This window comes from Macaca thibetana, chromosome 2 (genome assembly GCF_024542745.1).
Source record: "Macaca thibetana thibetana isolate TM-01 chromosome 2, ASM2454274v1, whole genome shotgun sequence".
NCBI lineage: Eukaryota > Metazoa > Chordata > Mammalia > Primates > Cercopithecidae > Macaca > Macaca thibetana.
The window spans coordinates 172,853,944-172,871,707 of NC_065579.1; the positions used below are offsets into that span (position 1 = coordinate 172,853,944).

At 39.2% G+C, this 17,764-nt stretch overlaps 1 protein-coding gene across 6 annotated transcripts in view; it reads left to right on the forward strand.

Moving 5' to 3' along the window:
- Positions 1–17,764, forward strand: part of SENP7 (SUMO specific peptidase 7) — a 194,645-nt gene that overhangs the window by 19,840 nt on the left and 157,041 nt on the right. The gene's annotated exons all lie outside the window — the stretch shown is intronic.

The window sequence follows — 17,764 nt, forward strand, 5'->3', positions numbered from 1 at the left end:
AGTGACAGACTGTTAAGAAAATGTGGCACATATACACCATGGAATACTATGCAGCCATAAAAAAGGATGAGTTTGTGTCCTTTGTAGGCACATGGATGCAGCTGGAAACCATCATTCTCAGCAAACTATCGCAAGAACAGAAAACCAAACACCACATGTTCTCACTCATAGGTGGGAACTGAACAATGAGATCACTTGGACTCAGGAAGGGGAACATCACACACCGGGGCCTATCACGGGGAGGAGGGAGCGGGGAGGGATTGCATTGGGAGTTATACTTCATGTAAATGACGAGTTCCAACATGGCACAAGTATACATATGTAACAAACCTGCATGTTATGCACATGTACCCTAGAACTGAAAGTATAATTAAAGAAAAAGAAAAAAAGAGTGTAATGATTTTACACCTATGTATCAAACCTGGAGAAACTGACAGATCAAATGGGAACATGTGATTTAAAAGTGTGATTCAAAAGTCATTGAGTTCATTCATTTGACGATAATTTTGGGGCAAATCATGGCCCCTTCCTTAATTGTGTATTTTGTTTTCACTTACGGAATTGATTTGAAGATATTCAAAGGAGAGTCAAAGATTTTTGTAACTTAACTATAATAAAAATATGATTTAAATTATAAAAAGCTTAAAATAAAAAAAGATGATTTTTGTAACTTAAATATAATAAAAATATGATAAACTAAAAAAAAAAAATACTGTAATAAAACTGAATTTTTGCCGGGCGCGGTGGCTCATGCCTGTAATCCTAGCACTTTGGGACGCCGAGGTGGGTGGATCACCTGAGGTCAGGAGTTCGAGACCAGCCTGGCCAACATGGTGAAACCCCGTCTCTACTAAAAATAGAAAATTGAGCCAGGCATGGTGGCACATGCCTGTAATCCCAGCTACTAGGGGGGCTGAGGAAGGAGGATTGCTTGAACCTGGCAAGTGGAGGTTGCAGTGAGCCAAGATCGTGCCACTGCACTCCAGCCTGGGCAACAGTTAGTTGATATTCCGTTTCAAAAAAAAAACAAAACAAACAAACAAAACACTGAATTTTTATTTTCTGATATGTCCCTTTTTTGGTTTTCTTGTGTTATTTAATTGCAGATTTTAGTTCATTTTTGGCATGTTTAAATGATACTTTGAGGTTAGGCTCTTCAGTTTAAAACTGTATACATTATTATGCATGATTGATTTCTTCATGAAATTTAAGTCTTATTATTGTAAAATAAATTCTGTTTTAAGTTTACTAAAATGATAAGATTTATAGAATTGTTTGTTCTTATGCTCTTGACCCATGTTAAGTTTGAGAGTGTATGTTTTGAAGAGTAATACAACTATATTTCAAAAGGTATTTTGATTATAAATCTGGACTTTATCTCACTGTTAAGCATTATAATCAGGCTTTGATGAATAAGGCTTAAGATAGCAGTTTTTTGTGTTTTGTTTTTTAACTTTTTAGTGGTACAAGTGCAGGTTTGTTCCATAGGTAACTTGTGTCATGGGGGTTTGTTGTACAGATTATTTCATCACCCAGATATTAAGCCTAGTACCCATTAGTTATTTTTCCTGCTCCTCTTCTTCCTCCCATCCTCCGACCTCTGAAAGACCCCAGTGTGTATTGTTCCCTCTATGTGTCCACGTGTTCTGATCATTTAGCTCTCACTTATAAGTGAGAACATGCAGTATTTGGTTTTCTGTTCTTGTGTTAGTTTGCTGAGGATAATGGTCTCCAGCTTCATCCATGTCCCTGCAAAGGACATGATCTCATTCTTTTTTATGGCTGCATAGTATTCTATGGTGTATGTGTACCACTTTTTCTTTATCTAATCTACCATGGAAGGGCATTTAGGTTATTTAGGGACAGGGTCTGTGTTGCTCACACTGGAGTGCAGTGGCACAATCATAGCTCACTGAATCCTTGAACTCCTGGGCTCAAGTGATCTTGCTGCCCAGCCTCCTGAGTAGCTGGGAATACAAGCAGGTGCCTGGCTACTTACCATTTTTTTTTTTTTTTTTTTAGAGGTGGGATCTTGCTGTCTTGCCTAGGCTTGTCTTGAACTTCTGGCCTTAAGCAGTCTTCCTACTTTGGTCTCCCAGAGTGCGGGGATTAGAGGCATGAGCCATTGGAATGTGGCCTTGGAATGTGGAAGTCTGAGAGGAAGGTGCTGACAGGGTTGACTTCTGAGGCCTCTTTACTTGGATTGCAGATGGCTGTCTTCTCTCTGTGTCTTCACATGGCTTTTTCTCTGGGCACGTGTATCCCTAGTGTCTCTTCTTATAAGGACATTCGTCCTATTGGAATAGGACTCCACGCACATGACCTCATTCAACCCCTTTTAAGGCTCTGTCTCTGCATACAGTCACATTAGGAGTTGGGGCTTCAGCATATGAATTTTGGGGGAATACCATTCAGTCCATAACTGCAGCATTCATTTTAGGATAACACTTTTTAAGTAATCTTAAATATATATATCTATATTTTTTTTGTTATAAGAAAAAATAACCATTATTTATTATTTTTTTTTTGGGACAGGGTCTTGTTCTGTCACCCAGGCTGAAGTGCACTGGTGCACTCATGGCTCATTGCAGCCTCAGCTTTCCGGGCTCAAGCTGTCCTCCCACCTCAGCCTCCTGAGTATCTCGGATTACAGGCATGCGCCACCATGCTTAGCTAGTTTCTAAATTTTTTTTGCAGAGACACAGTTTTGCTATGTTGCTTAGGTGATCCTCCCACCTCAGCCACCTGAAGTGCTGGGGTTACAGGCGTGAGCCCTCGTACCGCTTGACCCTATTAACCATTTTTTTTTTTTTTTTTGAGACGGTGTTTCATTTTTGTTGCCCAGGCTGGAGTATAATGGTGCGATCTTGGCTCACTGCAACCTCCGCCTTCCGGGTTCAAGTGATTCTCCTGCCTCAGCCTCCCCAGTAGCTGGGATTACTGGCATGCGCCACCATGCCGGGCTAATTTTGTATTTTTAGTAGAGGTGGGGTTTCTCCATGTTGGTCAGGCTGGTCTCGAACTCCCAACCTCAGGTGATCTGCCTGCCTTGGCCTCCCAAAGTGCTGGGATTATAGGCATGAGGCACTGCGCCTGGCCTCCTATTAACCATTTTTAAAATTTGTTCTTAGGGAGAGATTCGTCCTCAGTATTTTTTGCTTTAAAATTAGTGTAAAAGAACATTTTTTGTTGTTTTGTATTGGATACAAAGAGTACATAAAAAGGGAAACAGTAAAGGAGACCAGGTGTGACTTATGTTTACTTAAAAAGAAAATAATATATTTGCATAAGGTTAGAAAATTTGGGCTATGTAGAAAGGTACAAGGTGGGCTTACACTTGTTATCCTAGCGCTTTGAGAGGCTGAGGTGGGAGGATCTCTTGAGCCCAGAAGTTGGAGACTAGCCTAGGAAATATAGCGAGATCCTGTTTCTACTAAAAATTGGAAAATAAGGTAGGCGTGGTCTTGTGCACCTGTAGTTCCAGCTACTCAGGAGGCTGAGGTGGGAGGATCCCATGAGCCCAGGAGTTCAAGATTAAAGTAAGCTATGATTGTACCACTGTACTCCAGCCCGGGCAACGATGAGACCCTGTCTCAAAAAAAAAGTATAAGTTGGAGCAAATAAAATCTCTTTCTGTCGTTTTTCTCTAAAGGCAACCACTATTAATGAGTTTTTTCATTTATTTCTAGAAAAAAAAGCATATTTCCATATATATGGAAATTTTTGATATTCGCGAAAGTTAAGTGATACTTAAATTTTGGGAAATCGACATCCCGTTTGAGACTGGAAGTGGCACATGTCAGCCTTACTGTGCTCTGTGGTTGGCTTAAACTTCACTGTATTTGCTAAATATTTGCTCATACTTTGTATAGTGTTTGAGGCTGTGCAAGGATCTTGCTGCATTTCCACTGGTCTACTTTTTTGTTAATGTTTTTAGTGGTTTTCAATGGAAGAGAAAGGAATAAATGCCCCTTTCCATAGTCTTCAGCAGAATTTTAACTCATTTATTTATTTGTGATTTTTATTGACATATAGTTACATTAAACAGGCAGTCTTAAGTATAAAGTTAGATGAACTCTGACTAGAGTAACATATTGTCATGCTCCAGAAATTTTCCTTGTTTTCATTTTGTCTTTTAGAAAATCAAAAGAATTTAATATATTTTTAATTGATTCATTTTTCTTTTTTATGTGACTCAAGTATATGACTCAACCATTGTGTCTTTTCCTCATCTGTTGCTTGTACCTCCACCATGATTCTGGCAATCTTCTGATTTCTGTTTCCATTGTTTTGCGTGTTCTTAAATTTCATAAAAATGGAATGACATAATATGAACTCTTTTGTGTTTGGCTTCTTTTTATTCAGTATGATATTGCTAACATTTATCCATGTTTTGCATCTGTCACTGGTTTGTTTCTTTTTATTGTTATGTAATATTCCATTATGTGAATATACCATGGTTTATTTAATTCTCTATTGATTGATTTTTAGGCTCGTTTTTTTTTTTTTTGAGATGGAGTTTCCCCCTTGTTGCCCAGGCTGGAGTGCAATGGCGCGATCTCAGCTCACCACAACCTCTGCCTCCTGGATTCAAGCGATTCTCATGCCTCAGCCTCACGAGTAGCTGGGATTACAGGCATGCGCCACCACACCCGGCTAGTTGTGTATTTTTAGTAGAGATGGGGTTTCTCCATGTTGGTCAGGCTGGTCTTGAACTCCTGACCTCAGGTGATCCGCCTGCCTTGGCCTCCCAAAATGCTGAGATTACAGGTGTGAGCCACTGTGCCCATCCTGGCTTGGTTTTAATATGCATTTTTGTGATGACTAATGACATTAAAAACATTTTCTGTGGTTGTTAGGTGGAGTGTTGTGTAGATGTCTATTAGGTCCAGTTAATCAAGTCCCAGGTTAAGTGAGAGTCTCTTTGTTAGCTTTCTGCCTCAGTGATCTGTCTAATGCTGTCAGTGGGGTGTTGAAGTCTTTCACTATTATGATGTAGTTGCCTAACTAAGTCTTTTTGTAGGTCAAGCAAAATTTGTTTCTTGAATCTGGGTGTACCAATGGTGGGTGCATATATAATTAGGTAGTTAAGTCGTTTTGTTAGATTTTACCATTTATCGTTAGGTAATACCCATCATTGTTCTTCTTAATTGTTGTTTAAAGTCTGTTTTATCTGATATAAGAATAGTGGCTCCTGTTCTTTTTTGTTTTCTATTTGCATGGTAGATCTGTCTCTCTCCCTTTACTTTGAGCCTGTGGATGCTGTTACATGTGAGATGGGTATCTTGAAGATAGCAGATGGTTGGGTCTGGTGTTTTTATCCACCTTGACACTCCATGTCTTTTAAAAGGGATGTTTAGCCATTTATACTCAGGATTAGTATTGATATGTGAGATTTTGATCCTGTCATTATGTTGTTGGTTGTTGTATAGACTTGATTGTACAGTTGCTTTATAGTGTCTGTGGGCTATGTGCTTAAGTGTATTTTTGAGGTAGTAGGGGTCATTCTTCTGATTCCATGTTTAGTACTCCCTTAAGGACCTCTTTCTTATAAGGCTGGTATAGTTGAAGCAAATTCCCTCAGTATTTGCTTGTCTGAGAAGGATTTTATTTGTCTTTCACTTATGAATATTAGGCTGGTAGGATATGAAATTCTTAGTTGGAATATCTTTTCTTTAAGGTTGACTAAAAGAGGCCCCCAATCTCTTCTGGTTTGCAAGGTTTCTGCCAAGAAGTTTGCTGCTAGCCTGATAGGAGTTCCCTCTGTACATGACCTGACCCTTCTCTCCAGCTGCCTTTAAGATTTTTTTTTTGCATTGACTTTGGTGAATTTGATGACAATGTGCCTTGGGGATGGTTGTCTTGTATAGTATCTAGCTGGAGTTTTCTGTATTTCATAAATTTGCATGTCAACCTTTCTTTCTTTCTTTTTTTTTTTGGAGATGGAGTCTCTCTCTGTTGCCAGGCTTAGTACAGTGGCACGATCTTGGCCTCCGCCTCCCAAGTTCAAGCAATTCTCCTGCGTCAGCCTCCTGAGTAGCTGGGACTACAGGTGCATGCTGCCACACCTGGCCAATTTTTTGTATTTTAGTAGAGACAAGGTTTCACTGTGTTGCCCAGGCTGGTCTTGAACTCCTGAGCTCAGGCAATCCACCTGCCTCAGCCTCCCAAAGTGCTGGTATTACAGGCTTGAGTCACCGTGCCTGGCCTGCATGTCAGCCTTTCTACTGCAATTCGGGAAATTTTTGTGGACCATATCCTCAAATGTATTTTCCAGGTTGCTTATTCTCTCCATTCTTTCTCAGGAATGCCAGTGAGTCATAGATTTAGTCTCTTTACGTAATCTCATTAATTATCCCTCCACTGATGAAATGTTTCTATAGCGCTAAAACTCTGAAGACTCTGCCAAAAGATTCCTAGAACTGATAATTGACTTTAGCAACCTCTCAGGATACAAAATCAATGTGGAAAAATCAGTAGCATTTCTAGACACCAATAATGTCCAGGCTAAGAGTCAAATCAAGAACACAATCCCATTTGCAATACCATAAAGAAAATGAAATACCTAGGAGTACAGTTGACCAAGAAGGTGAAAGAATCTACAAGAAGAACCACAAAACACTGCAGAAAAAAAATCAGAGATGACACAAATAAATGGAAAAACAATCCATGCACATGGATTGGAAGCATCAACATCACAAAAATGACCATACTACCCAAAGCAGTCTACAGATTCAATGCTATTCCTATCATATTACCAATGTCATTTTTCAGATAATTAGAAGAAACTATTCTAAAATTCACATGGAACAAAAAAGAGCCCAAATAGCCAAAGCAATCCTAAACAAAAAGAATAAAGCTGGAGGCATCATAGTACCTGACTTCGAATTATATTTAAGCCCACAGTGACCAAAATGCATGGTACAGGTATAAAAACAGACACATAGAGCAACGGAAAAGAATAGAAAACTCAGAAATAATGCTGCACACCTACAACCATCTGATCTTTGAAAAGCTGACAAAAACAAGTAATGGGGAAAGGATTCCCTATTCAATAAATGCTGCTGGGACAGCTGGCTAGCCATATGCAACAGAATGAAACTAGACCCTTGCATTTTACCATATACAAAAATTAATTCAAGATGGATTAAAGATTTAAATGTAAAACCTCAAACTATAAAAATCTTAGGAAAAATATCTAGGAAATACCCTTGTTGTTATCAGCCTTGGCAAATAATTTTTGGCTAATGCCCCAAAAGCAATTGCAGCAAAAACAAAATTGACAAATGAAACTTAATTTAATTAAAGAGCTTCTGCACAGCAAAAAAACAAAACAAAACAAAATCCTTAGGGAATGGGAGAAAATATTCACAAACTATGCCTCTGACAAAGGTCTATTATCCAGATTCTATAAGGAACTTAAACAGATCAACAAATGAAAAACCAATAACTTTATTAAAAAATAGGCAAAGGACACGAACAGATATTTCTCAAAAGAAGACATACAGGTACTCAGAATTACTATGAAAAAGTGCTCATTGTGACTAATCATCAGGGAAATACGAATCAAAACCACACTGAGATACCATCTCACACCAGTCAGAGTGGCTATGATTAAAAAATGAAAAACCAGGTGCCAGCAAGACTGTGGAAAAAAGAAAACACTTATGAACTGTTTGTGGGCATGTAAATTAGTTCAGCCACTGTGGAAAGCAGCTTGGAGGTTTCTCGAAGAACTTAAAGCAGAGCTACCATTCGAACCATCAGTCCTATTACTGGGTATATATCCAAAAGAAAATAAATAGTTTTGCCAAAAAGACACATGCAGTTAAATGTTCATCATTGAGCTATTCATAATAGCAGAAACATGGAATCAACTTAGGGTACCCATCATTGGTGGATTGGATAAAGACAATGTGGTACTATACATCATGGAATACTATGCAGCCATAAAAAGGAATGAAATCATGTCCTTTGCAACAACATGGATGCAGCCAGAGGCCATTATCCTGTGCAAATTAATGCAGGAACAGAAAACCAAATATTACATGTTCTCATTCATAAGTGGTAACTAAACACTGAGCACACATGGCCATAAAGATGGGAACAACAGACACTGGGGACTCTTAGAGGAGTTAGGGAGAGATGGGAGAAGAGGTTGAAAAACTACATATTGGGTACTATATTCACTACCTGGGTGATGAGATCTGCACCACCGCCCCGGCACCACTCAATATACCCATGTAAGAAACCTCTACATATACCCCTTGTATGTAAAATAAAATTTGAAATAAACCCATCTCTATAAAAAATACAAAAAATTAGCCAGGTGTGGCACATGGCTGTAGTCCCAGTTACTCACGTGGCTGAAGTGGGAGGATCTCTTGAGCCTGGCAGGTGGAGGTTGCGTTGAGGTGAGACTGCGCCACTGCACTCCAGCCTGGGCAACAGAGTGAGACCCTGTCTCAAACAAACAAACAACCCCTCAGATTTGAAAATAAAACCTTTTCAGATGTTGATTATCAGTTCTATATCTTCTTTTGTGAAATGTCTTTTAAAATTTTTTTCACTTTAAAAAACAATTTTTTTCTGTTTTTGTTTATTCATTTATTTAGTCTTTTTTTTTTTTTGGTAGAGATGGGGTCTTACAGCCCAGGCTGGTCTTAAACTTCTTGCCCCAAGTGATCCTCCCACCTTGCCTCCCAAAATTCTGAGATTACAGGTGTGAGCCATTGTACCTGGCCTAAAGTAAATTTCCTTGTTGATTAATTTAGAATTACATTCATCCATCTTCATTATTCTGTGAGTTTTGACAAATGTATACACGTTGCAACTACCATCATGATAAAGGTATGTGTGTGTGAGAGAGAGAGAGAGAGAAAAATTGTATAACCATACCTTGGAGACACTGCTGGTTTGGTTCCACATCACTGCACTAAAGCAAATATTGTAGCAAAGCGAGTCATCTGATTTTTTTTGGTTTCACAGTATATATAAAAGTTATGTTTACACTATACTATAATTTATTAAGTGTATAATAGTATATCTAAAAATGTACATACCTTTATTAAAAAATACTTTATTGCTAAAATATTCTATCCATCTTCTGAGCCCTCAGCAAATCATTGTATTGCCACTGGAGCATGGCTGAAAGTTGCCTCAAAATTGATGGCTACTGACTGATCAGGGAGGTAGTCGCTGCTGAAGGTTGGGATGGCTGTGACAATTTCTTAAAATAAGACAACAATGAGTTTTTCCACATTGATAGATTTTTCTTTTCATGAAAGATTTATCTGTATTGTGCCATGCTGTTTGACGGCATTTTATTTACAGTAGAACATCTTTCAAAATTGGAGTCACAGTAGAACTCTCAAACCCTGCCACTGCTTTATCAACTAAATTTATGTGATATTCTAAATCCTTTGTTGTCATTTCAGCAGTGTTCATAGCATCTTCAATAGAACTAGATTCCATCTCAAGAAACTATTTTCTTTTAAGAAAGAAGCAACTCCTCATGTTTTAGTTTTCTTATGAGGTTGTAGCAATTCTGTCCCATCTTCAGGCTCCACCTGTTTTTTATTTTTTATTTTTATTTTTTTAAAGATGGAGTCTCCCTTTGTCACCCAGGCTGGAGTGCACAGGTGTGATCTTTTCTCACTGCAGCCTCTGCCTCCCAGGTTAAAGCGATTCTCCTGCCTCAGCCTCCTGAGTGACTGGTACTAATGGCGTGCACCACCATGCCTGGCTAATTTTTGTATTTTTAGTAAAGACAAGGTTTCATCATGTTGGCCAGGCTGGTCTCGAGCTGTTGACCTCAGGTGATCCACCTGCCTCCCAAAGTACTGGGATTACAAGTGTGAGCCACTGTGCTTGGCCCAGGCCGCTGCTTCCACCACATCTGCAGTTACTTCCTCCATTGAGGTCTTCAACCCCTCCAAAGTATCCATAAGGGTTGCAGTCAACTTCTTGCAAACTCTTGTTAATGTTGATATTTTGACTTTCACCCGTGAATCACAAATGTCATTAATGGCGTCTATAATGGTAGATCCTTTCCAGAAAGTTTTCAGTTTACTTTGCCCAGATCCAGCAGAGGAATCACTATATATGGTAGCTATATGATATATTTCTTAAATTATAAGACTTGAAAGTTGAAGTTACTCCTTGATCCATGGGTTGCAGAATAGATGCTGTGTTAGCAGGCATGAAAACAACATTAATTTCCTTGTACATCTCCATCAGCGCTTTTAAGTGACAAGGTGCATTGTTAATGAGAAGTAATATTTTGAAAGGAATCTTAAAAATTCTTTTTTTCTTTGCTTTTAAGCTCCGTCGGATTTGAGGAATCTCTTTTTCTGAGTAGTAGTTCTTAAAGCTTAAAAGATTCAGGAAGTCATGCTGTAACAGATGTTCTGTCATCCAGGCTATGTTGCTGCCTATCTCATTTCTTAGATCTATTAGTAATTGTTTTATAAATTTGGGAGCTCCAGTGTTAGGTGTGTATATGTTTAGGGTTGTGATATTTTCCTGGTGGACAAAGCCTTTTACCATTATGTAATGCCCCTCTTTGTCTCTTTTAACTGCTACTGCTTTAAAATTTGTTTTGTCTGATATTTCTGGATGCTGTCGGGGTTTGGTAGAATAGCTACCCCTGCTCGCTTTTGGCGTAGCCTTTCCAGGTGGCTTCTATTCTTTTACATATAAATGAATAGCTACCCCTGCTCGCTTTTGGCGTCCTACTTTGTGCTGTGTCCCACTTTGATTATAGTAATTGCCTCCCCCTCCCCCTAACCTTTGCATGATTGATCCTCTGTTAACCCTTGAAGGAAATTTTGGTGTGAATTTTTTGGTTATGAATACAGTATTTAACAAATAACAGTGTCAGGTTTCACCTGGTGAATTTAAATTTTGAAAATATGCTCATGGGGTATCATAATGCCATGTTCCAGGTTGGCTTCTTTCATAATGAAATATACTGGAAGTGTCGGTCCTTGTTTTCTAGTAGCTTTTAGGTTCATATTTACCTCAAAATTGGAAAAAAAGTACATATATTTTTGAGACAGGGTCTTGCTTTATTGCCTAGGCTGGAGTATGCAGTGGTGCAATCACAGCTCACTTCGACCACCCCTTTACCTTAAGTTTATGTGATTCCTTATGTGTTCGATGAGTTTTCTGAAGGCAGCAGATAGTTGGTTGGTGAGTTCTTATCCATTCTGCAGTTCTGTATCTTTTAAATGGAGCATTTAGGCCATTTACATTCAAGTTAGTATTGAAATGTGAGGTACCATTGTATTCATTGTGCTTTTTGTTGCCTGTGTACTTTGGTTTTTTGTTTTTGCTTTTTAACCTGTATTTTTGTTTTATAGGTCCTACGTGATTTATGCCTTAAAGAGGTTCTGTTTTGATGTGTTTCCAGGATTTGTTTCAAGATTTAGAGCCCCTTTTCTCAGTTCTTGTAGTGGTGGCTTGGTAATGGCAAATTCTCTCAGCATTCATTTGTCTGAAAACCTGTATCTTTCCTTCATAAATGATACTTACTTTCGTTGGATACAAAATTCTTGGCTGATAATTGTTTTGTATATATAATTATACTACTTTGTTTTTATTTATTGGGTTCCACAGCAAAAATTGAGCAGAAAGTATAGAGTTCCACACATACCAATCTGTCCCCTTGAAACTCCCTGTACCTTTTTAATTGCAGGACACATTTCTAAAAGAGTGTGGTAAACACTTATCTTTTCCTTTTTCTTGGTGAATTCTATTCGATTGGTGTATATGTATAAACAGTTTGGCCCATGCACCTATTGAAAAAACCAACTTGTTTGCTTCCAAGTTTTTTAAATAGCAGTTAATGAGTAAAAGCTGCTGTTAACTAGTTTGTGTGCAGGCCTTTTGGGGGTAGACCTAAGTTTTTTAACCTTATTTGAGTAAATACCCAATTGCTGAATTGTGTTGTAAGAATATGTTTTAGTGTTGTAGCAAATTGCCCAAGTTTCTTCCAAAGTGGTTGTATGAGGAGGCTGAAGATAGCCCCAGTTCCCTTCTAGCTTCTAGGGTTTCCACTGATAAATCCACTGTTAATCTGATAGGTTTTCCTTATGGGTTACCTGGTGCTTCTGTCTCACAGCTCTTAAGATTGTTTCCTTTGTCTTAACTTTCAATAACCTGATTGCCATGTGCCTAGGTGAAGATCTTTTTGTGATGAAATTTCCAGGTGTTCTTTGTGCCTCTTGTATTTGGATGTCTAGGTCTCTAGCAAGGCCAGGGAAGTTTTCCTTGATTATTCCAGAATATATTTTCCAAGCATTTAGAATTCTCTTCTACCTCAGCAACACTGATTGTTCTTATGTTTGGTCGTTTAACATAATCTCAGACTTCTTGGAGACTTTGTTCATATTTTCTTACTCTTTTGTCTTTGTCTTTGTTGGATGGGGTTAATTTGAAGACCTTGTCTTCAAGTTCTGAATTTCTTTCTTCTACTTGTTTAATTCTATTGCTGAGACTTTCCAGAGGGCGACTAGAGCGATTTTATAAACACAACAAAAAACCAAAAAAACACAAAAAAAACAACAAAAAAAAAGTTTTTGGTCAATCCTTTATTCAGCTTTAACCTCCCTTTTTAAAAAATTACATGATTATATACCATGATGTTTTGGGGGGTACAGGTGAGTATTTGAATCCATCCTGAGTTACTTCACATTTTTGGCTGAGCCAATTATACCCACCATATTTGTAGTTCTTTTGTTCCTTCCCCAAGTCCCCATGCATTGTATATTCTTATGTCTTTGCTTCCTAGCTAGCTCCCAGATCAGTTATTTGGCTTTTATTTAGTGAGTTACTCCATTCGATTAGATAGTCCCCATCTCATGCAGGTAATATGCTATGACATTCTTTTTTATGGGCTGAGTAGATTCCATCTATTTTGTGACTATTTATATACACACACACACACTCACCACCCACACATCAGTTTCTTTATTTATCCACTTTGTTGATTGATGGGCTTTTGGGTTAGTTCCACAATCAGTTGTGAATTGTGGGCCTGCAATAAACCATGCATGTGCAATGTATCTTTTTCATTCTGTGAAAATGACTTCTCCTTCCTGATGGGTAGGATTGCATTGATAGTGGATTGCTGGCATCAGAACGGTCATTTTCTACAATTTAGGATGTTTAAGCAGTCTGTGACATGGGACTGTTTCCATAGTGTTTGCTGTCATCTATGATTTCTTTCAGCAGTGTTTTTTAGTTTTTCTTGTAGAGGTCATTTCACATTTCTAAAAGTGTGTCCAAAGTTTCCAGAATTTTTAATTGTTTGTTCTTTAAGCTATCTATTTCCTTGAATATTTCTCCCTTTACTTCTTGTATCATTTTTTGGATTTCCTTGCATTGGGCTTCACCTTTCTCTGGTCCCTCCCTGATTAGCTTTATAATTATCCTCCTTAATTATTTTTCAGGTAAATCAGGGATTTATTCTGGGTTTGGATCCATTGCTGGTGAACTAGTGTGATTTTTGTGGAGTGCTGAAGAACCTTGTTTTGTCATATTATCAGGGTTGTTTCTGGTTCCTTCTCATTTGGGTAGGCTCTGTCAGAGGGAAGGTCTACGGCTGAAGGCTGTTGTTCAGATTCTTTTGTCCCATGGGGTGTTCCCTTGATGTAGTACTTTCCCCCTTTTCCTATGGACGTGGCCTCCTGTGAGTTGAACTGCAGTGATTGTTGTCTCTCTTCCGGGTCGAGCCACCCAGCAAGTCTTCCCAGCTCTGGTTTGGTACTGGGGGTTGTTTGGACAGAGTCCTGTGATGTGAGTCATCTATGGATCTCTCAGCCGTGGATACCAACGCCTTTTCCAGTGGAGGTAGTGGCGGGGTGCAATGGACTCTGTGAGGGTTCTTAGCTTTGGTGTTTTAATGTTCTATTTTTGTGCTGGTTGACCTCCTGCCAGGAGGTGGCGCTTTTCAGAAAGCATCAGCTATAGTAGTATAGAGAGGTACTGGTGGTGGGTGGGGCTCTAGAACTCCCAAGATTATATGTCTTATGCTACCAAGTTCTGATTTTCTTGTCTTATGCTGGGAAGTTGTCTAAAAGGTGGATAGGGAAGGGACCATCAGTTGGTCCTTGCATGGGCTTCATTTCACTGGTCCCTCCCAATGTTTAAGGTCCTTTCTTGTCAAGGGAAGGTCTGTCTTATGGGTGGGGGAAGGACCTTCAGGTGGGGGTGGGGCTAGGCATGTCTGAGCTCAGACTCTACTTGGGCAGGTCTTGTTTTGGCTGTTGTAGGGGATGGGGGTCAGATTCCCAGGTTACTGGAGTTGGGTACCTAGGAGGATTATGGCTGCCTTTGCTGAGTCATGCAGGTTGTCAGGGCAGTGGGGGAAAGCTGACAGTCACAGACCTCAACCAGCTATCAGGTAAAATGAAGGGCCGGTCTCTCTCCCACCGTACCCCCCTCAACAGCCCCGAGTCTGTTTCCAGTCTGAGGGTGTGAACGGGCTTCTCACCCCATTCAAATTGTTAGAAAGTTCAGCTAGCGATTTCTTCTCCCTGTGGAGTTATACCCCTGCTCCTCTGGTCACCCATGCAATGGATTCCTGTGGTGCCAGGCAGGAATGGCCTGCTAGGGGATGCAGCGAGCTCCCAGGGCCTTTCTGCTGCTGCTTCTACCCCTGTATTTCACCTGGCTCTCTAAATTGGCTCAGCTCCAGGTTAGGTTGGAAACTTCTCCCGCAGACAGACCTTCAGCTTCTCCAGTGGGAGCACGTGTTCGGGAGAGGAAGGTCTCCCTTTCCCACTTTTGCAGTTGGGGCACTCAACAATATTTGGAGTGTCTCCTGGGTCCTGCAGGAGCAGTCTACTTCCTTTAGAGGGTCTGTGGGCCCTCTTGGGATTGCTCGTTTGTTGTTGCTGTCAATCTGGGGCAAAAATCCACAATGAGAGCTTCTGAAAGCTGCTCTGCCTGTAGCTGCAGTCTGGTCCTGCCTCCTGTCCACTATGATGATTTCAAGCTGTTCATTTTCTTACTGTTGAGTTGTAAGAGTTCTTTGTGTATTTAGATAACAGTCCTGTACCAGATATGTCATTTTCAAATATTTTCTCGCAGTCTTTGGCTTGCCTTCTCATTCTCTTGACATTGTCTTTCCAGAGCAGAAATTTTTAATTTTAATGAAGCCCAGCTTATCAATTCATTCTTTCATGGATTGTGGCTTTGGTGTCATTTTAAAAAAGTCGTTGATAAAATTCAAAGTCATCTAGATTTTCTCCTATGTTATCTTCTAGGAGTTTTATGGTTTTGCATTTTGCATTCAGGTTTGTGATCCAGTTTGAGTTAATTTTTTTTTGAGACAGAGTCTTGCTGTGTTGCCAGGCTGGAGTGCAGTGGTGTAATCTCCGCTTGCTGCAGTCTCCGTCTCCTGGGTTCAGGAAATCTCCTGCTGCAGCCTTCCTAGTAGTTGGGATTACAGGCACCCGTCACCATGTCTGGACCTGGCTAATTTTTGTCTTTTTAGTAGAGATGAGGTTTTACCGTCTTGGCCAGTCTGGTCTCAAACTCCTGACTTCAAGTGATCAGCCTGCCTCGGCCTCCCAAACTGCTGGGGTTACAGGTGCAAGTGGCCATGCCTGCCCAGTTTGTCTTAATTTTTATGAAGGATGTGAGGTCTTTGTCCAGATCATTCTTTTTCATGTGGATATCCAGTTACTGTAGCACAGTTTGTTGAAAATACCTTTTTCTTTTTAATAATTTGAACTTTCAGACTCAGCAAGTACATATGCAGGTTTGTTACGTGGGTATACTGCTTGATGCCAAGGTTTAGGGTACTATTATGCTGTCACGCAGGTAGGGAGCATAGTATCCAATAGTTAGTTTTTCAACCCTTGTCCTACCCCCTTTATCCCCCACTAGTAGTCCCCAATCTCTGTTTTTGCCATCTTTATGTCCATGATTACCCAATGTTTAGCTCCCACATTGGATGCCCATGGACATAAAGATGGTATGGGTGGCCATAAGTGAGAACAGGTAGTATTTTGTTTTCTGTTCCTGCATTAATTAACTTAGATGATCCTATGTTGCTGGAAAGGACATGATCTTGTTCTTTTTTTATGGCCACATAGCATTCCATGGTGTGTATGTACCACATTTTTTTAATCCAATCCACCACTGACGGACACCTAGGTTGATTCCACGTCTTTGCCATTGTGAATAGCGCTGCAGTGAACATTTGACTGCATGTGTCTTTTTGGCAGAATGATTTATTTTCTTTTGGACATATACTCAGTAATGGGTTTGCTGGTTCAAATGGTAGGTCTATTTTAAGTTCTTTGAGAAATCTCCAAACTGCTTTCCACAGTGGCAGAACTAATTCCTGCCAACAGTGGGTAAGCATTCCCTTTTATTTACAGCCTTGCCAGCATTTGTTGTTTTTTTTTGACTTTTTAGTAATAGCCATTCTGACTGGTGTGAGATGTTGTCTCATTGTGGTTTTGATTTGGAATGGATAGAATGAAACTTTTTTCATTCTATTGCTTTTGCCTCTTTGCCAAAGATCAGTTGACTATATTTATGTGGGTCTGTTTCTGGGCTGTGTGTTCTGTTTCTTTGATCTATTTGTTAAAAAAAAAAAATAAATAAAAAGATAGGTCACCATAGTGTCTAAGAGAAAATATTCTTTCACCCATACCACACTCTCTTGATTAGTGTAACTTTATAATAAGTCTTGAAGTTTGGCAGTGTCAGTCCTCTATGTTTTTCTCTTTAAAAATTGTGTTTGTTATGCCTAGTCATTTGTTTCTCTATAAACTTTCTAATCAGTTTGTTGATATCTGCAAAGTAACTTGCTGGGATTTTGATTGACATTGCATTGAATCTGTTGATCAACTTGTGAAGAAGTGACATCTTAATAATATTGAGTCTTCTATCCATGAACATGGAATTATTTTTCTGTTTATTTGGTTCTTTGATTTCTTTCATCAGAGTTTTGTAGCTTTCCTCATACAGATCCTGTACCTATTTTGTTAGAGTTATACCAAAGTATTTCTTTTATTTTTTTGAGATGGAATCTCGCTCTGTCACTCAGGCTGGAGTACAGTGGCACGATCTCGGCTTATGGCAAACTCCACCTCCCGGATTTATACCATTCTCCTGCCTCAGCCTCCCGAGTAGCTGGCACTACAGGTGCTTGCCACCACACCTGTCTAATTTTGTTTGTATTTTTAGTAGAGATGGGTTTTCACTGTGTTAGCCAGGATGATCTCAATCTTCTGACCTCGTGATCCGCCCACCTCGGCCTCTCAAAGTGCTGGGATTACAGGTGTGAGCCACTGCGCCTGGCCAAGTATTTCATTTTTTATGTGCTAATGTAAATTGTATTGTGTTTTTATTTTCAAATTACAGTAATTTATGCAAGTGTATAGGAAAGTGATTGACTTTTGTATATTAACCTTGTATCATGCGACCTTGCTATAATTGCTTATTGGTTTCAGTTTTTTTGTTTATTCTTTTAGAATTTCCACATCAACAGTTATGTCATCTGCAAACAAAGACAGTTTTATTTCCCAATCAGTATATCTTTTTAAAAAGTGATAAATATTTGTACATATTTATGGCATACATGTGATCATGTGATGTTTTGTTACATGTAAAGAATGTATAATAACCAAATAAGGTGTTTAGGATATCCATCATCACAAGCATTTGTCATATCTGTGTATTGAGAACATTTCAAGTCCTTCTAGTTATTTTGAAATATACGATACATTGATGTTAACTATAG